Source organism: Ambystoma mexicanum, chromosome 2q (genome assembly GCF_040938575.1).
Source record: "Ambystoma mexicanum isolate Mex_15411 chromosome 2q, UKY_AmexF1_1, whole genome shotgun sequence".
Classification (NCBI taxonomy): Eukaryota; Metazoa; Chordata; class Amphibia; order Caudata; family Ambystomatidae; genus Ambystoma; species Ambystoma mexicanum.
The window spans coordinates 306,581,412-306,607,920 of NC_090924.1; the positions used below are offsets into that span (position 1 = coordinate 306,581,412).

The 26,509-nt window shown below is 46.3% G+C and overlaps 1 protein-coding gene across 4 annotated transcripts in view; it reads left to right on the forward strand.

Annotated features, from left to right (window-relative positions):
- Window positions 1-26,509, forward strand: part of LOC138569359 (uncharacterized) — a 1,262,132-nt gene that overhangs the window by 496,171 nt on the left and 739,452 nt on the right. The gene's annotated exons all lie outside the window — the stretch shown is intronic.

Here is a 26,509-nt window from a genome sequence, read left to right on the forward strand (position 1 = left end):
TGAGCTAAATGAAAGAGTTATCTGTATGGTGCTCCTAAACATGAAGAAGTTAAGTAGATTACAAGTGATGAGAGGTCTGCATTCCCTCGCCAGGCAGTATGTGCCGCTTCCCATTTTGTTTATTATTTCTTTTTGATTAAGTGCATATTAGTTTACAAAGAAACTTTTGAACCCCACAACAATCCATTATTATTACAGAAACATATTTGCAATAAATACAAGTAAACAAAAGAAGAAAAACCTTAGCTCCAGCTGTGTCAATATATGCAAAATGGCCATGCTGTTGCAGACATTCTAATCATCCTTAGATAATGTGCAAAGAAAGATTAATAAAGTGCATGTGCATTTTTGTTCAGCCTATAATGCTGAATATTGTATACATGTCTGTTTTGACCACTAAAACATATCTAAAAAAAGAATTCCAATATCACTTTAAAATCACTAGATCTATAGCGTTTAGAAAGCTAAGCAGCATCAGCGACAATTGTAATTCAAAACCAGCAACAACCCTTTGCCAGAGTTGAATGTGTGGATATTGCAAGGGTTAATGTAGTTGAATTGGATTTTTCCTCACTCCTGGTTAAGACTGGGTAATGTTGGAAGCACCCCATGTTGTGTCAATGTACTACCTTATTTCTGAGTCATTGGAAGCTTTATATGGTAACAAGTTGCCTGCTGGAAGGGATATTAAATACCTATAAATTCCACTTGACCCCTTGGCGATCTCAGTTAAATCTGGTGACCCCATAATTTTCTGCGAATACTCAGGGCTTTTAACATCTCCGTTTAGACTCTATTGAATGGTTACCGGCAGATATAATATGCTTACAGGAGATTTTAATGTTGGATACCCCGATTCTTGATGGCTACTCTGTTATTCATGAGTCTGCTAGGAGAGGCCCAGAGGTAGGCCTTTTTGGGGCTTATTAAGTGCATGGCTTCTGGCCCGGGTTCCTCTATAGAATAGCTCTTGTTAGATAGGCCTGATGTTTTAGGCATGAAAATAATTTGGTGGGACTTCACATTGGCTATTTGGCAGATTTTAATAATTTTAAATGTATATTTTAATCCTGCCTCTACGGACCTCTCTACTTTCTGGAAACCATTCTAAGTGTTCTTGTGTCTTTTAATGCAATGGAACAGTTGGATTTAATTATTTTAGGTGATTTTAATACTCAATGTTTCGATGATGTACATTATTCTTTTAAAAGCAACAACAAAATTTTATCGACAACCAGAATTAGAGGCAAGCTGATTAGACGGGTATTAGATTCATGGGACTTGTCTCTATTAAATGATAAAACGAAAGGCGACGTTCCACCCAAATGCACCTGGTCTAAAGGTCTGGCCTGTTCAACGTTGGATTATGTTTTTGTTTCTGCTGAGGTAGTAAAACGTTGCTTGCCTTTGGAAGTGGGGGACCAGGGCCGTAACGATCCTTTTAAATTAACGGTCTCCTTGAGATGGCTAGATTACAAGGAACCTACCAGGCCAGCAAGAGGTTTGATTGAGGCTATACCAAGAGACCATGCAGTAATGGGGCATCCAGCTATGGCTTCAAGATTTAATACATTAGTGGAGTCCCATCTCTGTGAGGGTAAGTTTGAAGGGGGTTCGCCAGACAGCTTTGTTCCCCTATGTGAGAAGATTCTAAAGGGCTTATCCACCATTAATCAATTGAATTTGGGTAGATCCTCACATGCTCACAAGTGAACAGATTCATGTTAGGAAAAGGCTATTAAAGAGAGATGTGAGAATGGCCCAAATGTTTGGCCCTGTGGGATATTGGAAAGTGTGTAAATTGAAGCAGGCCCATTCCTTGACTAAAAAGCTATAAGCATTCACTTTATCAAAATGACGCTGAATTACTGTTAACTAGCATTAACAAAAAAGATGTTCATATGTTTTGGAGATTGATAAAAGTGAATTGTTCTCACGACTCTGGATCTAGATATGAATCTGGATGATCTCGTTCTAGCTATTAAAAGGACTAAATCATTGAATGCCACGGGACCCGATGGCCTGACTAATCTCACCTTAAAATCAGCCCTGCGTCTTTAGGCCAGTTTGCTGTGGGAACTGCATTACAACATACTTCGAAATCGTCAATTCCTGTCTTCCTGGATTGACACAAATATAATTCTTATTTTTAAAAAGGGTGATAGGATGGACCCCACAAATTATCACCCAATTTCGGTGCTGGACGCATCTTATAAGATGTTTCTACTTTTATTTTGCATTCACTAACTGACTGGGCTCACAGAGTTAATACTTTTGATGTGTACCAGTCAGGTTTCATGAAGAGTTCCAACACCCTCCTTGAATTCCTTGCTAATTTCTTTAGTCACAAAACAGATAGTGAGTGAATTCTCTGCAAACTCTATGTATTGCCTTTTTAGCATTAGTAAAACATTTGATTGTGTCAACCGTTCAAAACTATGGACCAAATTGCATAGAGGGCTTGTCCTGAGGCCCTGCGTGACATACTGATTAAATTACATTATAATACTGACACAGCGGGCTCATTCTCGGAGTGGATATCTAACAAACAGGGACTACGCGAGGGCTGTGTTCTGGCTCCCTTTCTTTTTAATATGTATATTGCGGATATGGGATCTTGGTTTCTTAACATTGGTGCTAATCTTCCGAAAATGGGTGTATTGGAATTGCAATACCTCTAAATGCTGATGACATAGTGCTTTTCGATTACACCCCTATAGACCTACAACAACCACTGAAAGTGGTGACAAGCTACTGCCAGGAGAACTACCTTAATACTAATGTAGCAAAGACTGAGATAATGATATTCAATATATTTAGGAATAATCCAGGGAGGTCAACATGTTGTTGGTCTATTAACAATCAAAAAGTGGAAGTAGTTGAATCTTTTAGATATTTAGGGGTTGATTTTCAAGCAAAGGCCACAATTAACAATCTTAAAAACACTTTGAAAGTGGAGGCTGTTTCTGCTGCTGCGCAATTAAGTGCAGTAGATAAGAGGTATGGTCGCTTTTCCCTACTATTAAAGTATATAATCAGATGATTATTCCCAGAATCAAGCATGGCGCAGGGACAAGAGATGAAAGGTTAGACTGGAATAAATTAGAAGCTATGGTATGGAAGAGGGTCTTGTCTCTACCCTCTGGTACTCCCTTTTCAGCGGTTTGTCAACTATTGGGCCTAATTACGCTTAAGACACAGGTCTGTTGGCGAAGGGTGCAACTTTCAAGATCTGTTGTATGCCTCCCGGTTAATATGCTTTTCGGCAAGCTAATGCCCATGTAAGGTCCCAAATGAATGGACTGATGTCACATTGGATAGTTTACTTAACAACTCTCTAACTATAGAACACCTAATCCACAGCCCCCAAAAGGTTCAAATGCGCTTGACCGGATTAACACTAGACTTCAACTAATGTCTTATAAGACCAAGCTGATGGCAGTAGTGGTAGCTCACCTCAGGAGATCTGGTATTCATGTATTCCCATACCTGGACGACTGGCTGATCTGAGAGAAGTCACTGCAGCAGTTGTCAACTCAGTTTGAGGATACCTGCTCCCTGCTTCACAGGCTGGTCTTCTCCCTAAACTTCCAGAAGTCCCACGCCACACCAACGCAGAAGCTTCAGTTCATCGGAGCAATCTTGAACATTTGGGTGGCAAAGCCCCCCCCCAAGTAAGAGTTATCAGTATCAGATAAAATGGTCGAGCTCTTGCACAGTCACAACAGTCTACCAGCAGCTTTCTTCCTCTGCCTCTTAGGTCTCATGGCTTCCAGCATTTTTCTGGTGCCAGAGGCCAGACTGCAAATGCGATCTCTGCCGTGGCTGTTGATGGGTCAGTGGTCCCAGTACTTCGATGCCGTGAAGGAGATTCTCAAGGTGTAGAGATCAGTGTCTGATGACCTATCTTGGTGGTCGAGCAGAGAAAACATGAGAACAGGCACTGAATGCAGGAATCTGCAGGTGAGCGGCCTCTGGTCACGAATGGAATTCCAATTGTATATCAACAGGCTGGAGTTGTGGGCGATCAGGTAGCCCTGATGGCCTTTGTGCCCTCCTTCAAGGGGAAGTATGTCCTTGTTCTAATGGACAGAACAGTGGCCATGCACTACCTCAACAAACAAGGAGGTTTTCAGTCTCTGCCCCGTGCAAGGAGGCACTGCAACTATGGTTCTGATTTCTGGTGAACCAGATCTCTGCTTCAACTGTCCATCTAGCGGGAATGAAGAACGGTCTGTCAGATGCTCTGAGCAGGTAGAGCATGGTGTCACAAGAGTGCCAATAAGTTCTTGAGAAGCTCTTCACTCAGTGGCGTATGCCGACAGTGGGTCTGTTTTCCACAAAGGCCAACAGGAAGTGCAGATGGTTTTGCTCCAGGGAATACCCAGCAAAAGCTGTACTAAGGGATGGAGTGATTCTTCAACCTTCACTATGACTTCCCTCCAATACCTGTCATCCCATGAGTTTTCAGGATGGTGAGGAGGTTTTGAGCAACCATGATCTTTATTGCCCCTGATTGGGCTAGGAGAACATGGTACTCGGAACTCCTGGATTTAACCATCACCGGTTGCCTTGAAGGCCGGACCTACTAACCCAGTCGGAATGTCGGGTACTTCACCTGAACCAGAATCCATCAACCTACATGCGTGGCTCTTGAGAGGATGCGCTATGAATACTGGGTCCTCTCAGAAGAGGTACTTGAGGTGCTACTGGCCGCACGCAGACCGTCAACAAGATCTCTGTATGCGTGAAGATGGAGACGATTTGAGGTGTGGTGTAGGGAGCGCAGGATAGCTTCCCCCACCACTTAAGTGATGGAATTCCTTTTTTCAGTGGCCTCATCAGGCCTTCAAATGAGTACAGTCAAAGGCTACTTAGCGGCATTGTGTGTTTTTTAGAGGTCCTCGGATTAAGGATCCTTCTTCACGATAGTGGTTATGACTGAATTCCTGAAAGACCTTGCAAATAAATTCCCACCTACTCCATTTGTGGTTCCAGACTGGGACCTAAACTTAGTTTGACATTTTTGATGGTGCCTCCGTTTGAGCCTATGCATTCATGTGCGATCAAGCTACTTACCCTGAAAACAGCTTTCCTGGTGGCAATCACAGAAGTAAGACGAGTAAGTGAATTGCAAGCATTATCTTGCAAGCCCCCCTTTCTATGATTTGTCAAGGAGTAAGCCTTACTTAAGATGCGTCCTAAATTCCTACCTATACTACTCTCTCAGTTCCATGTTTCCCAGAGCACTGACTGGCCTGTCTTTCATCCACCTCCAGATCCATCTAAAGATGAGGAGAGACTACACAGACTGGATCCGAAGAGGGCTCTAGTTTATATGTGGCTAGAACTTTGGAATTCAGCCGTGATGACCAACTATTTGTGGCTTTCTCTTTGTCAAGAAAGGGTCTCGCTGTGTCAAAACAGACAATCTCTCGATGGATAACTCTCTGCATCGCAGAATGTTATCAGAGAGCGGGAAAAGACCAGCCACCATTGCACATTCCACCAGGGGCATGGCAGCTTGCTCTACATTGTGAGGAGTGTACCAGTAAGGGAAATATGTCAAGCAGCGACTTAGTCATCTCTCCACACGTTCACCAAGTATTACTGCTTGGATGTAGCATATGGTTCAGACGCTCGTTTCGAAAGAGCAATTTTGCAGAGCTTCCTTGTCTAAGGGCTTTCATCCCGCCTCCACATTCTGTACTGCTTTGGTAGTCTATCTGATGAGGAATCTGCTGCAGGAGAATGCAATCCATTGATGGAGAAATTACTTATCAGTAATGTTCTTTCTATGGATTCTTCTCCCACAGATTCCTCATCACCCCATCTGGCCCACTTTGAAAGTGGTCTGCAGTCGATATTTGGTTGTCCTCTTCTACTGAGACGAGACAATGAATAGTTATGTATTAGGCACAGTTTCTTGTTTTGCTTTCAATACGATCCTGTACCTTATTATTTTATTTTTTTAAATCTTTTTGGGCTATTTTCAGCCTGAATCCTATAGATTCTTCCTCCGTGGCTGCTGAACTTGGGGGAAAAAAGGTGAGGAGCTGAGTTATGGGGGCCATAGTGATGCAGCATATAGTGGCCAACGTCATGTGCGGAGCTGACGAGTGGCACGGTCGAGTCAAGAGGGCTTGACAGTCGAGTTGAGTTGTAATATGGCCCCTGTCGAAAGTATTTCCAAGCAGCTGACGCTGGAATGGATATCTATGTGATGAGGAATCGAATGAGGAATCTGTGTTATAAGAATCCATAGAAAGGACATTAACCCTAAGTAATTTCACCTTTTGTAGTAAACACTCCATAGTGGTACTCTAATGTGTTCATGAAATTAGGTCCATTTTATTACAAAAGTGCAAGCTGCAGCCCTGCATGGTTCCCCAATAGGGCAGTTACCTGTACCTTTGTCTCTGATAAGAAATTATTGTAAGCCTGGTAGTGGTGTTGAAACATGCCCAGACAACCACATCATTTCACATAGATAGTAGCCCTGATGAGGGCTAAGATTTGGAAGTTGGCAGAGTTTGAGGTGTCCCTACATCTCCAATTCCTTATGTCTGATTTGCTAACACATAAGTTAAGCCCTCACCTCTGAGAATGGTCCAGGCTGCACTTGAAACTTCGAAGCCATCATGGTAAACTCAACCCCTCATTTATTCGAGGTTGCTATGTTTTGAAGATGGATTTTCCGTTAGATGTACAACTATCCAAGTACGCTCAGCAACACCTCACTGAAGTCAGGGTATACACAGAAACAATTACACTGTTCATGTCTCTCTACGTCCAGGGGAAGACTGTGAAGTTTAATAGGCTGTTTACTTATTAGCAGAAACAAGCAGCAGCAGACTCATTTCGAGATGGCCTTTAGACAGAGGCCTCTTGAATACATTGTGCTAAAACAGGTAGGCCTGTCTCTTTGTGCATAGTGGGTTCTGGAGAAGTGGCACAGAGGACATTTCCATTGGGCATAACAAAAACTGGCTGTTATATAGTACTTTATTGCTCCTTCTAGTTATACCGAACATGAGGTCATGGGTAAAGGAGTACACCTGAGTTCTAAGGTGGAATGTTGGGGGTTGAGTGGCTGGGGAGATTCTAGAAGTGGAGGCCGTTGAGATGGTGAACAGAGAGGTGAATGAGGCTGGGGCCCCATTACCCATGTACTGTGCTTTAAGTATATGTAAATAAACAAGTGTGTTCGACTTACCTCTAAGTCACCTTCTTTATAGCAGTGGCGACAAGCAGGTCTTCACAAGTGCCATCCTGCCTTTTTGAGGGACAACGTGGTATGCTGCGTTGAGGTGGTTGGCAGCTGCTGACCTCTGACTGCAGCCTGAGGATACTGAAAGTGTGCTGCCAGGTCTGTGAGGTATTGTGTGTCCTTTTGGTGCCAGGCAAAATAAGTGTGGATCACAGCCAGAGGTGCTCCAGAGAGAGAGAGGAGAACTGCAGGGTCCGTGCAGACAGGGTGCTCACATGCCGGCCCCATTGGCACAGTGCATTCTGCGGTGCTGGGAGTGGAGGGACAGGCTTTAAGAGTAACAGAAGAATGAGCCAGGCGCAGACCGAAGAAGAGCTCAGAAATGTGCCTTATCACGGTGAGGAGTGGTGAGCGTGCCGCTGGGTTGGCCAATCACCTCAATGTGTCCCTGTGGCAGCCATTTTAAGGTCAGGTGTGCACTGGGACGCCCTCATCTGACGTGAAGGGAGCAGAAATATTTTCATCAGGAGTAGCGGCGACCATTACAAGGGACAGGCGGATACTAGGACACTGCCTTTGACTACAATTGGTGGCCATCTTTTGAGCAGGTGCAGCAGCATTTTGAAGACAGGTACTTCTGATAGACAGCATAGCTACAGTATATGATGTGGCCACTGAAAGGTCAGGCACCTCTTGAAAACTATTGATAAAATCCTTTCGAAGGATTTTCCCCGCCAGTTAATGAGGGCATTTCTGCAATAATGGCATATTTACCTCTGCAATTCCTAGCAAATAGCAGAGAGCCTGTGGTGAAATTGGAGACGTGAAAGGAGAACATCCAAGATTATGTACTAGCAATGTATGTGCCATCCTTTAACATAGGTCTCAGGCATGCACTCCTGATGCACTGTCTTGGTTATGAGGGTAGCAGGATTTTGAAAAGTCTACAAGAACCCGGAGTGGCTTCCCCTGGCCAGAGGGGACTGGGGAGAGTTAGTGTCAATCTGGAGGGGAAGTTTGAATCTATATGAAGTAATTCTGCATAAATTAGACATTCACTTTGAGAATAGGTCCAACATCATTTTGGAGTGGTACTACTTTGGTATACCTGAGCAAACTGAAGGGGAGACCATTGAAGATGCCATTACTGGTTTGTATGAATTGGCCAATAAATGCTGCTTGTAGCAACATAACAATGAGAGCCTGCAGGATCAATTCATGCTCAAAGTGTGAGAGAGAATAAAATATGGGACGAGATATGGACAATGGGAGATCCAAGCCTGGATGAAGTTCTGGATTTTTCCAAGATGACGTGTGCCAAGGAGTTAGAAAAGAGAAGAAGTTCCAATTGGAAAAGGCGTGTGGAATGTCAGACCGCAAAGAGTAAACGGAGGGGGCGATGAAGAAACCGTTGCTTCAGCAAAATAATTAACCTCCAAAGAATGTGGGGTTTTCTTAGAAATTAAAAATGGGGACAATTAAGAGGTGCCATAAAATTGTCTCAGGCACCAATGAAAAAGTGGCCCACAGTTGCAAATGGCTATTCATTCCTTTTGTGACACTGTTTGAATAGTACCCAATGGGGAGTTTTTTGATAAAATGTGAAACAAATTGTGCATTTTAAAAGAATATTTACTCAGCAAGACTAGTCAAAACTATTAGCCGCATAGTGAAGTAGCTAATCAAACTGGCCCACATTGGCCAAAAAAATGTCTCAGTTTGACTAAAAAAACGGTCCCACACTGGCATTTTGCGTTTTTTATTCGGCCACAGGCCTATTGCCCTATGGGCCATCCGAGCCTGCCCCATCTGTTCTAGATCTTCCCCAATTTGCAGTGGGCAACCTCTGGAACTATTTACTCACTCCTACATTGCTCTGCATTTGTCCATATCCAGCACCCATTTGGAAATCTTGGGTGCTTCCCTCCCACCTAAACCCACCCCCCCCCCCCACTGCATAGCGATATTCCTTTTTGCCACTATCAACACATTAGAAAGAAACAGTTTCTCATTACGGGAATACACTTTTTTCCCCCATACACCAAGCAGTGTTAACGCTGTTTCCCCCGGAACCGGTTCGGACACCATCGTGGATATCTTATTGATGATTCTAGTCCACAATTTCTGAATCCTCAGGCATGACCAAATGGTGCGGTAAAATGTTCCCTGACCAACATGACACCACAGACAGCTGGGATCCACCACCCGGCCCCACAAGACAGCATTTCTTGGGTATAGGATGTTCTGTATACAATGTTTTATTGAATGAGTCTAAAACGGGCTGGGATCGCTATCTTCTTGGGGGCCATTGTAGCCTCCTGCCAGTCCCTCGCTGCAATAGGGCCTATATCTTCCTCCCATTTCTGCAGAAGTTTGGTCAAGGGGAGTGAAGCTACAAAGATTTTGATATAAGGTCGAGATCGCCTTCTTGACTAACGGCTCCGTGTACGTGTTGGCCTCTACAGGAGACTGCTCTGGGCAGTCACAGTTGCCTTGCAACTGTGACCTCATAGTATGCCTAAACTGAGCATAACAATAGGTGTCCAACTTTGTTAGCTCTGCAATTTGTTGCATCTCTTGAAAAGATCGTAGGCGCCCCTCTAGGAGCATTCCCCCATCACCCGTAAATTTTTCCCTTACCAATGAGTTGCGAAGGTGTCCATATTCAGAACGACTGAGTTTAGAGGAGGGACATGGTTTTCAAGTAGTGTTGCTATTAGAGAACAAATAAACAAGTGGCTGTGGTGTGCAATATATCAATGCTCACTATTATTATAGAGGAAGCAACACTATATGTAGCCAGTGAAACCATGACTGAATATTTTTTAAAGATCATACCCTTAGATTGAAATCACTCTGAAGAGCTGACAATTTTGAAAGGCTTAGGGACTTCCATTTTTGACAGGTGAGGAAATACAAGATTAAATTAGATACCCAGGATCACACATTGGTTAATAGGTACTTTAGCACTTTTAAATATTCCCATTTTGCAGAACTGAATTGGATTGGAAAATATGCAACTCACACAACCCAATTTATACATTTTTTTAAACAAAACATTATAGAAGCATAATATCCAAAATGGGAAGGATTCTAGCTTCATTGTCTCCATCATCAAGGGAAGTGAATAAGTACCAGCATACTAACTGATGTGAAGTTACAAGATTTCCAATAGGTTTTTCTTTTGTATTTTAAAGCTTTAAATATGACATGATATGATATGGTATGATACCCAGAGGTTTCTAAGTGCGGGACAAAAATACACACCAAACACAGGATTGTGCAATGGTATTTAAAAACTTGCACAAAAACCTTGTGCAATGGTATTTAAAAACATCCAGAAAAACCTTGGACAAAAAAGCAAACCGTTTTGTTGTCACATAAGCAGACCTTAAAATATGCTTGCCAGAAGCCTGCAAAATCTGGTCTGCTCTCTTCTGTGTAGAACTCCTTCCCCTCTAATGGCCTGCATAATAGGGAAGATCAGGTATTTGCTAAGCAATGCCACCAGTATGTGAGAAGGCAAACCTCTCCATAGAAGGCAGCACAGTTATGTCATTGATATAAGATTTGTTCACAATCACGGTATCGTCTGCTGGCAAAGCCAGGATCCAAGCATGAATGCTTTGGTTCCACAGTCTGGAATTTGGATACATAAACACCTCTCTGAAATAACACTTTATTGTCATTCTTGGAAGTGCCTGCGTAGGTTTTAAAACTCCCTATGTGAACAAACCAATTTCTAGACTTTCATATTGACGCTATGTTTCTATAGCAACCGTTATCTGGTGCAGGTACATTGGTGATGATTACACCTGGAGTGCTAAAAAAACTAAAAATAGATACATGCAGGAATAACAACTTCATACATTGGAAAAGTTGAGTCAGCCTTGTTGGAATTTGGTATTGTACCCTTGCATATGAATGCAAATCTCTGCAATGAGTGCTTAACACACTGAACTATCATCTGAACCATGGGGGCACTCAAATTGATCAATATCCATTTTAACTTTGGATATTGCACATGATCAATATAATCCCCACAGAAAGGTGAGAATGTTGCAGGTGCTGTACCACACAAACTATGTGTACCACAGTGGAAATAACACTAGAGGATGAAAAGATCCCAGCAGAATGTGCTTGTCAACAGCAGAGAGGCAATAGGTTTAGAGCCTCTCAGCAGCACACCATAAAAAATCCTGATGTGTTATATTTAAATTTGGTGACTAATGGGAACTGAGTTTATAAGGTGGGCGGCCGGGGCAAGTGCTCTATTTCCCTCCCATAAAGACGTCTCTGAATCCCGCCACAGCAGCTGCCACAAAACTCTTTCAATGGAACGGAACTTACCATCAGGGATATTGATGGGGGTATTGGAGGGGACATACATATAACTGGGCAGTGTCATCATTGTCACTCAATAATAAAACACAGGAGGTGACGACCGGGAGGTTTATAATTAATCTTAATGTCTGGCATTGCTCTGGGCAACCCTCCAGAACATCGATCTTTCCCTGCCAAGTCATCACAGAAGGGGAAAGACCCTATGCAAATCAGGCCTGGTCCCAACCCAAAAGGGGCAGTCGAGCCCGAACTGCTAGGCCACATCCCTTCTGCACAAGACCACAAGTATCCCCAGACATGTTTGGGCCTTCTTTGGACTCATCAGTGAGGAATAGCTTGGGTCTCTAGGCCCAGCAGGCACGGGACCCACGTCTGGGCATACCTGTCCCACTCGGTTTGACTATAGCAAAACACAAGAGGTGATGGCTGGAAGGTTTAGAAATAATCTTAACCTCAGGCATTGCTATGGGCAACCCTCCAGAACATCGTTCTTCGCCTGCGAAGCCGTTAGAGAAAGGGAAAGACCATATGGATACCAGGCCTGGTTCCAACCCAAAAGGGGCAGTCCAGCACAGACTGCTAGGTAATATCCCTTCTGCACGAGACCACAAGCACCCCCAGACATGTTTCTACCCAATAGTGACAGGGGACGAGTCAACCAAAACTTTATTTAAACGAGCCAACAGCGACCCTGAACGAACAACTAGTCTGGATGGCCTCAGTGACCCCTTGTTTTGGCAACAGGATTGACCTGTCCCAATTGACCTTAAGACCACTGTGTTGCTATTTGTAAGATTTCCATGATCATTGGGATCGACTTCTGGGGCTCTCCGACGTACAAAAAAGGTAATCTGCATACAATGAGACACAATCCTTGAATTCCACCAGCCACCTAAAATCCTTCATGAGAAGATCTCCTCTGAGCCAGATCACCAGGGGAACAATAGCCAAGATAAACAACACTGGGGAGAGCGGGCAGCTGTGTCTAATTCCCCCCTCCAGTGGGAAGCATCCCAATGTCACCCCATTCACCCAAACCTTAGCCAGGGGGCGCTCAGACAGCAATTTTATCGACTGCAAGAAGACTGACCCGAAACCCATGCCCAACAGCACAGCCCAAATAAACTTCCAGTGCACTGAGTCAAAGGCTTTCTCAAAGTCGATGGCCACCACTGCCAGTGGTTCCGGGATGCGCAAGGCCATTTCAAGAGCCATCTGAAGCCTGCAAATAATCATTTGGGTTGCCCTGTCTGGCAGAAAACCACTTTGATCCGGATGAATCAGCAGAGGCAAGACCGTGTTTAACCTTGCCACCAAAATTGTAGCCAATGCTTTTGTCTCCATTTTGAGGAGCGAGATGGGCCGATATGAAGGGCATCTACCTGGTGGTGTCTCCTTCTTTGGTATTACTGTGATTGTCGCTTGCCTCAAGCCAGGGGGCAACATTCCCTCGTTCCTGCTATTCTGAAACATAGATAATAATGGCCCAGATACAGAGTCACTAAGCTTTTTCCACAGTTCCATGTGGAATCCATTGGGTACCGCTGTCCTACCCGAATGAAGCAACAATATTGCTGTTGCAACTTCCTCCTGTGTAATCTAGGTTTCCAAAGCCTCTCTTTGCACACTTGTAATGTGGGGGAGAGGAATGTCATCTAACAATCCTAAGTAGGCTGGAGTAGAGTTTATCTTAGGGACTGCATATAAACTTGTATGATAGTTTGCGAATGCCTCGGCACTGCCTCGCTTCCCGTGACCACCTCCCCTTCTATCGTTGTGATTTTATATGCATGCCTAGGTGACAAGTCCCACTGTTCCAATCATACCAGTAGCTTCCCTGCCTTGTCCCCTGCCTTGTACACCTTAGCAGGGATGCCAGATGGGCATGTTTTGCTGTATCTGCTGCAAGGGTGTGGTGTAGGTCTTTAACCTTCAGCAGCTAATGCTGCTTGTTCTGAGATCGGTCCTCAAAGAATTGCTGCTGCAATTGCAACAACTGTAATTCAACCTCTGCCACCTTAGCCATCCTTTTCCTTTCCGTGGCGGCAAGCACAGAGATTCACTTCTCCTGAATAACTGCCCTGTCGCCTTCCCAAAGGGTCCCGGGGTGTCTCACCAAAGCCATGTTAAATTAAAAATATTCCAACGTTTTATCCTGAAACTTGCTAGCCACCTCGGGGAAAGCCCAAAAAGTATGCATTCTGTCGCCACAAAGAGTGGCGTGTTTTAATGTCCAAGCCCATTGATAACAGCAGCGGAAAGAGTGGCCTTGGATGCCTCTTGGTTGCAATTTGGCATCCTTCACCCGGTGCGCTTCAGAATGAGGCACAATAAATATTCAATTCTTGAGAGGAAGAGGTGCACCCCCGAGTCGAAGGAGTACTCTTGCTTCTGCGGATGTTGCATGCTCTGTGCATCCACCATGCCAAACACCTGTGCAAAGTCATGGAGTTGTTCTGCCTCTGGCCTCCCCCTCATGTTCAGGAACCTGTTCCATTCATAATCTATCACTTTGTTAGTCGCCTCCCACAAGCCAATGATCCACCTAGTATATTACGAACAGCCTCTGTAGCTCATGCAGGAAATCCACCTTCAATGGTGGCGGGGCATACACATTGAGAAGTCCCAGAATCGCCCCCCAGAGTGTTCCCATTAGCATGATACATTTCCCTCTGACGTCACGGACAACTGTCAAGATCGTAAAGTGCACATGTTTCCGGATCAGTGCCATAACTACCCTGGACCCCCTTGTGAATCTCACGTGTGCGTGATGCACACAGTTAAACCATTTAAAAAACCCACACTCCGTTCCCATTAAATGCCTTTCTTGAAGAAATGCAAAAGTGGGTTTGTAGATTTTCAGCATCTGCAACACCATCCCCCTCTAGATGTTTTCACAAAGTCTGTTAACAGTCCAAGACACACAGACTATTTTCTGATCGGCAGCGTCATACATTCTATCGTTTTAGGGGGGCTATATGACTACCATGTGTGCTAAGTTACTGCAGGTCTGGCCCAAAATTAAAAAAACAATATCCGACCAATGCACATCCAGGTTGTGAGAAACATAAACAGAATAACAACAACCACCCCGATCCCCAACCATAAAGCCCCCACCCCATACAACCTGTGAACTTGGTGTATCCGTCACCCAACATAAACTGTGAACAACTGATAACTATGTCGGGGAAGAACCAGAAGGGAAACCATATAAGAGTCACCCGGAGCAGCTCCTCCGTCCATCCACCCCTAGACCAATAGTAAATCCTCGCCCCTGACCTTGCCCTCACCTAGCCTAGAGTACTAATGACACATTGGGCCTCATTGCAAGAGTGGCGGAATGGGTTAACGGGTGCCGCAAAAGGATGCGGACCCGTTAACACCATTCCGCCACATTACGAGGTCCCCTCACGGGACCCGCTCTGCACGTCTGGTTTTACCAGACGTGCAGAGCGGGTCCCGTGAGGAGAAGAGGGAGCTAACAACGGGCCGGTCGTAATCGGCCTGTTGTTAGCTCCCTCCCCCATTCCCATTCAGCCCTATGGGGGCTGAAATGGGAATGGGGAAGGTCCCGGCCTGGGTTCCCGGAGGGAGGAATTACCGGGCCCTCCGAACTTGGAATGGTCCGGTAATTCCCCATTCTGGGAACCTGGACCCGAATCCTATTTTGGCGGCAGCCATGCTGCCAATAGCGGCATGGCTACCGCCAAAGTCGTAATGAGGCCCATTGTGTGACCTGGTGCACATATCCTACCTCAATCTCCATGCAACATCGTCCCCCTAGTAGATACTCCCATCACGGACTCTATTACGCCTCCCCTTTTGCACATCTGACCCACACTTATGTCCAAGGAGACACTCACTTCTCTTGCACAGGGTCATAGTTGACCGTCTGCGCCATCACCTTCCAGCAAAAAAGTACCATCTGGCGCCACCAGAACTATACCAGCAGGGGTCTGGGTCAGCATGTCCATATTGCTGTGCCCTGACCTTAGTGGTCCTCTTGTGATCCCTTTGCTGATCTCCAGCCTGTTTGAGTTTGCCATTTCCAGTCAGTCCCAAGCTTCTTATGGGCTAAGAAAAAAGGGTTCCATGTGTTAATATCCCTGCAAAAATATCGCCATACAAAAATAATCGCCATATTTTTGCAGCGATATTAACGCATTATTTTTAAAGGAGCGGGGACAACCAGACAATCATGTATACAGCAATATTTTTGGTGGGGATAAAATGTAGTGACACTGAGGCGCCCCTCTGCCAAGACCTTGAGCTTGGCAGTTATAAACATCATGTACTTGTATCCCTTTTCTCTCAGCTTCCTGTGTGCAGCGTTGTATGATCTGTGCTGCCTTTGCACCTCTTTGGTGAATTCTGGAAAGATCATGATTTTGACTTTGCCCGCTCTGTTCATCAAATTCCTCCTGGCATCCTTCAGGGTAGCATCCCTATCTCGCAAGTTAAGAAGCCACAATTGGTTGCAACGGTTCCCCTAACAGGGATTTTCTACAAGGCACCTTGTGTGCTCTCTCAACTGAAAACCACTTCGAAAGACACCTAATCTTCAAGGTGTTTGCAAAGAGAGCATCCAGAAACAGTTCTCTATTTGGACCTTCATCCCCTTCCGAGTACGAGAATCTGGATGTTGTTCCTGCAGGAGCGGCCCTCTGCATCCTTGACTCTTCCCTCTAGGTAACTTTTAGCTGTTGTGAGGTCGTTAATTATTGTAGCCTGCAGTATTGCATCCTCATCTTCCATTTCGTCCAACCTCCTTCCGCCTCTGTCACCCTTTCGCTTCCATTTTTGAGGTTGACTCGGACCAGGGATACCTTTACACCCACCGACTGCACTTTGGTTTCCAGAGAGGTTTGTGAGTCTTAGATCGCTTCCAGCAGCGTCTCCATGGCGATCTTGCAGTCTGGTTCGCCGTCCCCCGGGTTTTGCCTATCAGCTGTCGCCCCTCCTTTCCCTCCCATTAATTGTTACAACCTCTGCTTCTCCTGCTGCTGGCCATTGACCATGACAGCGGCAAAGTGTGCCTTCCTCCTTCCCACTCACCACTTGTTTCCCTCTATCAAATTCCTACATGTGGCCGGCAGCATGCCCCACGTACAGCCAGCGATTAACTTGTTGGCCCCTGTGCCTAGGCCAGTACCTCAAGATATTTGCCTCCCTCATCACCAAGCTGGACCCCCTCTGCAGCCAATTCCCAATAAATGCGACGGGTGCAGGTCTTCACTCCCTTTTCCCGAACCACTGCCTCCATGCCTAGAGGGCCAGGTAGCTTTCTCTGTCTCGTTTTAATATGGTGCACTTGTTGATTGAATGATTTGTTTCATATGCACTGGATGGCTGTGTAATAATGTTGAAGATTCACTGTCAGTTGGTTGTGTGAAGTACCAGTGTCTCCTTAGCCATCATGGGCGGTGCGCTCGTTCTGGGATCCACCACCATTAGAGCCTGATTTACAGCACAGTGCAAAGGGCTAGCTGGCACCAAATGCACAGTGCCAAAGGATTTACAGTCTCTCTATCAGGGCCTCTCAGCATGGCTGTGTAGCACTCCTGCGGCCCCTGCCACGCACTTCAGAGCAGGAGCTGTCCGGCCAATGTGCGACCCCACATACCAGCTCAGCATCGGCATCGGCAACCCTGCGAGGTTCAAAAAAATTCCAGTCCTCAAGAGGTGCCTGCGCACCGCTCACAGCCCCACAGAGAAATGGCACCACCAGCCACACAGCATCTCGGCCCATTCGGAGGGCCACCCGGTGCCTCAATGTTGTACCTGTTGTAACAAGCGACGTATGCACAGAGGTTGCCCCTCCACAGCCTCAGGTTGCGGCCTCAGTATTCACCCCAATTGCACTGTATTTTCTTGGGCGCTGGGCCGGGTTGCTGCGCGTTGATGTCTCTGCCGCACTGCGATCCAAGATGGTGCAGCGAGCCGTCAGAAGGTGAGTTCCTGGGCCTGACTCTACTGATTCGGCTGCAGCAGGCTTCCTGTACTTCCAATAATCTATGTGGCCCTACGCGCCCGTCTCTCTCGTGGTGCCCGGGGCGAACGGGTCGGGTTTTTCAGGATATCAGTGGACCGGAGAGCGGAGCTTCAAACTCTCACATGAAGTCTATGCTGCTCTTGGCGATCCTTGATAATTCTTAACCCAAATAGAAAGGCAACTGATCTTACCTATTTTGATACATATGTCTCAAAAAGCAAGAAGAAAACAATACACCTTAATCTAATTCCCTTCTATAGAGTAACAGGAGCTCTATAGCAGGTTTGTCCAATAATTTGGGACATCCAATACAAATCTGAAAAAGAAATCCAAAGAGATGTTTTTTAGTAGCTATTTTTATGGCTCAAAAACACACATTTTTATCATGACCTCAGCTCTTTATGGTTCTCATAAGTGGTTGCCTGTAAAAGAGTAACTCATCTGCTTGTAGCACAATGCCCTTACATTTAGCCTCATTCATCTGAATGCTGAAATGTAATGGCATTTGATATATTTCAAACTCATGCAGTGTGTAACGAGAAACCTCTTCTTTACATCAAAACAAATTCCATTCTCTTGCTGCACGCCATGGAACAATTGCATATTTTAATAATGTGGATATTCAGTAAAACTCCTACTCATCAAAATGTGATCAGTACAGCTGTAACACCATGTTGTCACTGTTTTACATTTTGCACGAACTCTGAGAGTGTATCATTATTAAAATACTGAGATGCAAGGCAGGAATCATATTCACCGTAAGTGATGAAGAGAGGTAGTTCTGTCCCCATGTGGGAGCGATGTATACTGATTTTTGAATTCTTTATACTGGAGAAAATTGAAAAGCTTAACTATGTTCCATTAGAGCAGTTAGTATGTATTGGCTATTACCTGCCCCTTTTTGTACAATTGTTATGTAAAACATTTTTGGGTCATGCCCACATTTTTTGTGTGTGTGTGTGCGTGTGTGTGTGTGTGTGTGTGTGGGTGGTGCCCCTATTGTTCAGCCCCTAAGCACAGTGGTGACATCACAAATGACATCACTCATATCACATATGACGTAATTTATGGCATCAGGTGTGGCATCACTGGTACAGCAGATAATGTACAAGAAAGAGGGATGCAGCATTTGAAAAGCGGGTTTGTGCATATAAGGGGGATTCAGCTTGCTTTTATAACCAATACCAATACCTGCAGGAAAAGAGGAGCAAAAATATATATCTTTTGAAATGGATGTGAAGCATTTTCAAGTGAGAACGTCTGACTCTTGGTACACATACCCACAGCATTGAAAGTAATATAAACACAAGGAGCCAGAGTCACAGCAGCATCAGAGAACAGACAAATAACAGGGAAAGTAGACAAAGGTGGTACCCGCGTGCTGATCTTGTTAGATCGATCGGCAGAATTCGAGACAGCAGACCATCAAAATATTTTGAGATGCTTTATAATTTAGGAGTTCAGGGCACCGTTCTTAAATGGATTTTGTCCTTTCTGACAGAAAGTTCCTGGCAAATCCAACTATGTCCCTTTTCCTCTCAGCCGCTCCCTCTGAAATATGGGGTCCCACAGGGATTGGCTCTGTCACCCATACTATTTCACTGGTATCTCTGTCCAAAATTGGTGATTTTACATCAATAAAGAGTTGTCTTTTTCAATTACTCAGGCAACACCCATATTTTGGTCAATCTTAAGGTGGTATCAGATATGTGGCCTCATTACGAGTCTGGCGGTAGCCGTACCTGTAGTACAGGCACGGCTGCCGCGGTATTCATTTTTTTACGGCACCCAGAAAAGGGCAATTAACGGGTCATTATGACCTTGCCGGACCCGGTAATTGCCCTTTTCTGGGCAATGGAAAAAATTCTTCCCTATTCCCATTTGAGCCCAATAGGGCTTAATGGGAATGGGGAAGGTGATAGCACCGGTACCGTTACCCCGGTGGGGGCACTGTTGCGCACATCGAAGATGGCCGCCTGAAAGGAGAGCTCCGGCTCAACCAAAATCCTATGCTGAAATAAATCCTTCCAGCGCTGTTCCAGACGCTTAAAAAAGAAAGATTCATGTGAGGGAGAGCCTTCTGAACAGATCCTGGTGAATTTGTGGGTGGACGTGCAGCGGGGGCTGAGTTATCCGTCTCGAAACTTTTCGGCAACAAGGAAGCGCTGACACAGCTGCGTCGCAGCTCCACGCGACATTGACGGGGTGCCGGAGGCGCAAGAACAGGAATCAGGCTGCATAGGGGGAGGGGCGATGCCGCAACTTCAGAATACGGCGCCGGAGGAGAGGAATGATACGCGATCTCCCCAGCCTGGTGCGATTCAATTCCGCTGGCCTGCGCCTCACACGGCTGGAGCCGCGAAGGAAGGAGATGGAAGAAGTGGAGCGCCGGCTGCACCACCGTAGGGGATGGGCTCCACTGCCGCTGGGCGCATGACGTGTGCACCGCGGCTGCCGCTGGGGCTTCCCCTCGCCTCCCTGCACAGAAATACGTTGCCTGCGGTGCCCCGGAGCAAAGCGGGCCAGAACGAAGGATCGCGGGGGAAGACGCACACACTTCCCTTGCATCAAGTAAGTGAGGAGGGGCGGTGAGGGGGTCCCGGCCAACAGTGAAGCGCCAAGGTTAAAGCAATACCCAATACAGGGACCGTGGTGGGAGGCACAGGGGGAGCCCCCCCTGAATAAGACAACACAAGCCAGAACTGGCATTTTGAGGAGATTCCGGGGACTGACCCCCCACCCACACTTGGGTGAAAGCAATAACTGGAACAAAAGTACAAGAGAGAGGTCAGATACCGGATGCCTCAGAATATCCTCAACAGGGTGGGTGAAGCCAGGTGACTCCCCCCTGGACAGTATTCCTAATAATATGGAAATTATCAGAGGTGCACTCCACTAGGGTACCCAATAAGACTATATAAAGAGATCTAGGCGCTACAGAAGAAACAAATGAGCAAGGGATAAATCATCCTGTGCAGAGGAGGAACAACATGTGAACATTTCCTCGCCCTCCACTTTCCTCTGGCTGAATAATATAACAGTTGACATCTATACGTAAGAGAAAACAATCCGCTCTCAAACCACAACACATGGGCCACACTGAGAAGAAGGGCACAGGAGGGAAACAGACCGGCCCAATGGAGTCCTTCACCAGCTCCCAACCGCAGGGAGCGGCCGGGGTGCCACAGGCACCCGAAAGACAGGAGGAAGATCCTTTAGACCGCCTAGCAACACTGGTACAGAACGGATTTATGGCGGTAAATGTCAAACTGGAAGACATAGTGGCAACAATTGGATCCCTGAAAGCCCGAGTGGAGAAGGAGAGCACGCGCATTACAGAAGCGGAGAATAGAATAAGCACGAATGAAGATACGATTTCACAACATGGCCGAGACATAGCCCAACTAAAGGTAGAACTACACAAAACCCAATGTAAGTGCGAGGATCTAGAATCGAGATCACGTATGAATAACATCTAGATCATCGGGGTTGCGGAGACCTTTGGCAAGGGTTCTATGCACAGGCAAGTGGGAAACCTTTTGAAAGATATCCTCGGTGCGGAATCCTTTTCGGAGCACTTCCTCGCTGAGAGAGCCCACCGCACTCTAGCATCACCTCCAAAGCCAGGAGCTCCACCTCGCACCATAATAGCACGTCTCCTCAACTACAGGGACAGAGATGCTATACTCCGACTATCCAGGGATAAGGGTACTTTACATTATGAGCAAAGAAGAATACACATCTACCCAGACTTTTCGGCCAGCATACAATCACAGAGGCGGTCCTATGAGTTGGTGAAAAAACAACTGCGGATGCGCAATGTGCCATATGCCCTTATTTTTCCAGCAAAGATGAGTATCCAACATGGTGGGAGAGCCCACTTCTTTGAAAATCCTGCAGAAGCCATGACATATGTGGAGACCTCCATCCCGCTGCCGCGCAGAGACAGGAAAACTGACCAAAACGCAAGACCAAGACCGGGAGAGGAGAGGCGAGATTCGGCAGACTGATAGAAGCTTACCGCCTACCCGCGTCACATGGATAATAGAACACTAACAGGAACGGCATGGACACAGGTTTATTGTTAATCTAGCCATGAGCCCCTGACAGGGCCAGTCAGATGGCTACAGCAGGTGACCCCCAGGAAAACTCCACCAGCTTAAGGGAATACCCAAAGAGAAGGTTTCGAAAGTTAACGGGCAGCATTGTCAAGTTGGGGGAGATGATGCGGGTGGGGGGCTTAAATGTATTATGTGGTTGAGCTATGTTAAGCTGGTTGGGAACTGGGAGGGGGAGCCAAGGTTTTTGGACCCATTTGGAAGGGTCCTGCAAGTTAAAATTTGTGGTCGCGGCACTGCAGAAGACACACTACCAGGAAATACTGCGACAAGAAACACTGTAAAGACATACAAACATGGCTAACACTAGGGTGACGGCCGAGGGGCTGAAGCTAAAACTCCTTACGTGGAATGTTCGGGGACAGAACAACCGCACTAAGTCAAGCAAGGTGGGAACCTATGTCACTAGACACCACCCTCAGGTGATTATGCTACAAGAAAAACATGCGCTCCGGAAGGTAAACGCAGATTTTTTGAAGAGCTGGGGACAACACAGATATTATACTGAATATTCCTCACAGGCTAGAGGTGATAATATGATATGATATGGTATTTGTAACGCGCCTATACACAAGTGTTTCAAGGCGCGACGAGGCGGGGGGGGAAACAAGGGAAAGACAGACAAACGATCCTACTAGGCCAGGTGTCATTCAGATCGCGCAAGTGCCGAGGTAAGGGGAAAAAGGAGAAAGTGCAAGGGGAGGAGGTGGGGGGGAAAGTGCAGTACAAGGTAAGTAGCGTAAAATAAATAATGAATAAAAAGGGCCAGCTGGTGGCAAGTGCGAGGTAAGTGCATAGCAAGTGCTGGGAAGGGGGCTGTAGGGATACAGTGACAGTCCCACGGTGCAGGGGGGGCCAAGGGAGGCAGTGCAGGTGGAGAGTGGCTGGGCCCTGGACCGAGGTCGCTGAGAGTGGCCCAGATGCAGGTTAAGTGCAGAATTCAGTGGGGAGTTAAGCAGGTTTAGCAGGGGAGAGGGAGAGAGAAGGCAGAAGCGAAGAGGAAGGTTTTGAGGTGCTTCCGGAACCGGAGATGGTTCTCCTCAAGTTTCAGGGAGGCAGGAAGGCTGTTCCAGAGGGAGGCCCCTGCTGCGGAGAGAGATCTACCCCCAGCTCGTTGCTTCGAGAAGCGGCTGACCATGAGGGAGTTGGAGACGGATGAGCGAAGTGCTCGTGAAGGAAGATATTTAGGAAGAGAGAGTTGAAGGTATTTAGGCCCCAGGCCCCAGAAGGCCTTGTGGACAATGCAGAGGGTTTTGAACTTAATCCTCGCAGCCACTGGGAGCCAGTGAAGAGATTTCAGTCCAGGAGAGATACGGTCCCTGGGCTTGAGGCCAAGGACAAGTCTCGCAGTTCTGTTCTGGATAAGTTGCAGAGGGCGGAGAGTGGAGGCAGGCAGATTTAGATAGAGGCTGTTACAGTAGTCCAGCCTTGAGAGAACCAGGGCTCGGGAGACAGTGAGCTTCTGGGGGAAGGAGAGGAAGGGAAGAATACCTCTGAGGAGGTGCAGTTGGTAGTGAGACTTCTTAGAGACGTCAGATATATGAGGAGAGAAGGAGAGTGTGGAGTCGAAGATGACCCCGAGGTTTTTAGCCTTGCAGGTAGGGGCAGGAGGGGGGCCAAGGGAGGTGTTCTTACCCTGATCCACCCTTCCGTAGGATTCCGTTTTGGTAAAAGCAAAATAGACGCTCGGGGCGGTATGTCATGGTGTGGGGCAGCATTGCGGGTAGGGAGTTGGTGTTGGTTAATACTTAGGGGCCAAATGTGGACGACCCTGATTTCTACATAGAGGTGGTATATGAAATAGGCTATACCGGGAGTGAGCAGATACTGTGGATGGGGACTTTAACACCATCTTGGATATCACCCTTGATTGTTCCACTACCAAACACCGGAATACCTTCAAAACAACCGTTATGTTACAACAAATCCTGTTACAATTGGCATTGGTAAACGCCTGGAGAACGTTACACCCACAAAAAAGACAATACTCATTCTACTCCTCGGTGCACAACACTGAGTCCAGGATAGATTATTGGCTTGGATCCACATCCCTTGTGCACCAGATCCGTAGCTGTGAGCTACTCCCCCGAACTTTGTCGGATCACTCCCCAATCATAGTGGACATGACACTGGAGAATGTAAAACCCCCAGCTAGAAGATGGAGGATGCCACCGACATTCTTAAGGTCCCGACAGTGGCTGATGCACTGCACATAGAGGTGGAGCATTTCCTTGAAACAAATAGGGAATCAGTTGACAGGCGAGCAACCCTTTGGAAAACCTTTAAGGTATGGGTGAGAGGGATCCTAATATCTAAATCCACGGGTCTGTTAAGGTCGGTCAGGGTAGAACTGGCGGAGGTGGAGCAACGTTTGGGGGAGTTAGAAGCTCGGCATACAATCTCACATAAAGATAAAATCCTCTCTGACATTAATGTCAGTCGGCAGGAGTTTAATAAACTAGCCACTAGGGAACTTCTATATATGACTACTCCACTTAGAGCACGGAGGTACGGTGAAGGGAATGGAGCAGGTCGTACCTTGTCAAACCTGTTGAAGCCCGAGAGACACCATACACCGATCTCCAGCATATTGGCAGGAGATGGAGCAGTGACCACCAGCGAAGATGGAATAAATAGAGAATTCACCCGCTTTTACTCAGACCTCTACTCCAATCATGTTTTGAAATCAATCAGCGACATAAAAAAGTACCTAGATAATATCACGCTCCCTTAACTACCCATAGAGTATAAACTTGCGCTCTACCAACCCCTGATGAATAATGAGATCCTAGATGCCATAAAATCATTAGGCAATGGAAAAGCGCCAGGTTCAGATGGACTGGGAGCTGAATTATATAAGGAACTCAAAGAGGAATTAGCCCTGGTACAACTGTCGGTCTGGGAGGAAGCTATAGAACTGGGAACCCTGCCAACATCCATGAAGGAGGCCATAATAACGGTGCCTATGAAGCCTAGGTGTCCACCCAACGAGATGTCCTCCTACAGACCCCTTTCCTTAATAAATTGTGATGTAAAAATATTTGCTAAAATTCTAGCCACAAGACTCCTTCCCAATATGTCCACACTGGTACACCCAGATCAGTGTGGCTTCATTCCCACCAGATCAACGACACTGAATCTCCGAAGGCTATTTGGAGTCATGGCCCAGATAAAACCTGAAGCCCAGGAGGTGGCCGTATCCCTTGACGCCGAAAAGGCGTTTGATTCAGTGTCATGGATATATCTGTTTGCGGTGCTGGAGAAATTCGAAATCGGCCCATACTTTGTAAGTTGCGTCAGGCTGTTATACTCTAATCCTGGGGCTAGAGTGCTGACCAACCGCACGCTGTCTGACTGGTTTGGGTTGAGCAGGGGCACGAGACAGGGATGCCCATTCTCTCCCATACTGTTCTCCCTCACAATGGAACCGGTGGCAGCAGCCATTAGGGAACATCAGGCGCAGAGGGGTATAAGGATGGCCGGCCTAAACCAGTCAATATCCTTATATGCAGACGACACACTGCTGTATGTTCAAGAACCCGACACACACCTGGGACCAGCAATGATAGCCATACACGAGTTTGCAGAATACTCAGGGTATAGAACTAACAGATCCAAATCTGAGATCTTTCCCCTAACCCCTGCCACAAGGTGCCCAAATAACACACAAGAACTGCAGTGGTCTCCCACTAAAATTAGATACCTGGGTATTATCGTATTCGGGAATTAAACCTCTTTATATTCGGATAATAATGAACTCCTATTAAAGGGATAGTCCAGTAAAAAAATGTATTTAAAAAATAGATAGGCAATATTAAAAAAAAAATACTAGCACTTTTTTTAAAAAACTTCCTATGTAATATTTTGAGCTATTCAAGCTCAAAATTCGCAAAAGCGAGCACATGGGCGCATCCATTTTGTGAAATGGATGCTCGCCTGTGCTGGCTTTTGCTTTTGCGGCACTAATGAAGGAAAAGCCAGCCAGCTGTAGTAAACAAAAGCTAACGCTGGGTGGCTTTTCCTTCAGACCAGAGCAGGAAAGCTGCAGCTGAATCTCGGTAAGTGCTATTTATTTATTTTTAAAAATAAGCACTAGCTGCGTTTTTTTTTCTAAGTTTTCCGGGCTGGAGGAGCCCGGAAAACTTAGAAATAAAACCGCAGCTTTAAAAACGTTGTATCTATGTTTGCGGTCGCTTTTGAAGCGACCGCAAACATAAATACAACGTTGTGTTTGAAAACGCTGCGGTTTTTCTTTCCAAGTTTCTCAGGTTCCTCCGGCTCGGAGGAGCCTGAGAAACTCGGAAAGAAAAACCACAGCATTTTCAAACACAACCGTGTTGTGTTTCTGCCTGCTGTGGCTATCACGGGGGGCCGGAGAGCCCCAAATTGGAAATGCTAAATGCTGCAGTGTTTCTGCCTAAATCTGCTTTCCCAAATGGGACGCAGATTTAGGCATAAACACTGCAGCATTTAGCATTTTCCATTTGGGGCTCTCGGGCCCCCCGTGGGGAACCCGACAGCCCCAAATGGGAAATCAGATTTAGGCAGAAACACTGCAGCATTTAGCATTTCCCATTTGGGGCTCTCGGGCCCCCCGTGGGGAGCCCGAGAGCCCCAAATGGGAAATCAGCTGTAGGCAGAAACACTGCGGCATATAAACACAACCGCGTTGTGTTTCTGCCTGCCTTGGGTTTCACTTTGGGTCTCTGGTGCCCCCTGGGGGAGCACCGGAGACCCAAAGTGATAGCCACAGCAGGCAGAAACACAACGTGGTTGTGTTTGAAAACGCTGGGGTTTTTCTTTCCGAGTTTCTCAGGCTCCTCCGAACCGGAGGAGCCTGAGAAA